The sequence below is a fragment of the Trachymyrmex septentrionalis genome, unplaced genomic scaffold (assembly GCF_001594115.1).
Source record: "Trachymyrmex septentrionalis isolate Tsep2-gDNA-1 unplaced genomic scaffold, Tsep1.0 scaffold112, whole genome shotgun sequence".
NCBI lineage: Eukaryota > Metazoa > Arthropoda > Insecta > Hymenoptera > Formicidae > Trachymyrmex > Trachymyrmex septentrionalis.
In genome coordinates, this window is record NW_017304248.1 from 1,124,812 (window position 1) to 1,126,611 (window position 1,800).

Genomic DNA, 1,800 nt, shown 5'->3' on the forward strand with positions numbered 1-1,800 from the left:
ATATATATATATATATATATATATCAAGATCATCCAAGCTGTATAAGTTTTTGTAAAGAATTAATTTAATTTAATTTAATTATTTATAATTTTCTAAAAATTCAGCAACATTTTCAATTTTTTTATATCTATTTCTTATTTGTTTCACATTAATAATGTATCAATGGTATGTGTATAAATTATTTAATTCAGAAGTTATAATATTAATAAATATATTTATACATATGTACACACAGCTGCATTTAAAAGACTAAATCGAAACAGTGTTTACGTAAATAAATATATTTAAAAAAAAATAAAACAACGCAACTATTATCAAATCGTTTAAACGAGGCATGTAAACGTAGTCGACAGCGGTAATTTTGAGAAACTAATATATTGTTGTATTAAATTTAAGTATAAAATACGACAAAATAAAAAAATCGGCATCTAATCTGCTTAGATGTTTAAAATTACAACAAACATCATTAATGTTTCTTCCAGAAATGTAATTGTAAATAAGTGAGCAAAATGCAGACTATATATAAGCACATTAATAGATCTCACACTGTATAATTGTAAAGAAACGCGCATCATTGTGTCTCAATGTTAGTATATGATAATAGCCGATGTATCTTCACCATAGAGATACGTGATTCAATAGATTTTAATCGTATGTCGGATCATACTCTTATTTTCAAATCAAAATATTCTCGTACTTATAATTGATGATTTTATCCAAGTAACAAAATAGTTGTATAGTCGTAAAAATTGTAATTGATTACACAAAATCATTAATGAGACATTTTTAATCGTGTCCCAACCCAGATAGCACAAAATATTCTATGCATACTTATAAAATACAAATGTTCTTAATTTCAGAACATTTAAATTGAATGTTCCATAAATATATATAGAATATTTTGTTTAGGTGTTCATATTCATAACAAAAAGAATATTCATAGAATGTTCGTTTAGACTGTTTAGAGCATTCATAGAATATAAAAAAATAGAATACTCAATAGGGTATTAAACTAATTATAAGTATTCGCGTATGATTATAGAATATTTATAATTATGCCATTGGAATACACTATAAACATATCGCAAAAATTTGACAGTGTTTTTAGTAGAATCGTAGAAGAAATATTCTTAATAATTATAAAACGTTCGTAGAACGTTTGTATGTGCTACCTGAAAAAAGACTAAAAACAATATCAATTTGTCATATTATGCACTTTTATGTATTGTAATTTATGTGGATTAGATTATGTTATGTCATTTTAATTCATACTTTTTGTTTTTTACTTTATAAGTTTATAATTTAGCATTTTGAAGTAATATTGATACTAATAATCATTCAGATATTGCATCAGAATCATATTGCTATTTTATTATTATATGCTGTATGATATATTTTATACACATAAAATTAATTATGTACACATGGATGTATTTCAAATATACTGTACACTGATCGCGATATACGTGCTGCCGTAATATACTGCAATGTGACTAGATTCAGAAACTTGATTATATGCGACGCCAATTCGATAATATAGTTTTAATACAAATTATGAAGTATATTTAACAAATATTATAAAACTTATGTATAGAATCTCCAATATCTTTATATTATGTTAACTACGTTATTAAGTAAAAAAAGAAAAGATTACATCTGATAAAATACATTTTAACTCTGTGCTGAACGGCGATAATACAAAAATGTGGAAAAAAATGGCAATCGAAAATCGGAACCAGAATTGTGTATCATTATGATATATATATATATATATATATATATATATATATATATATATA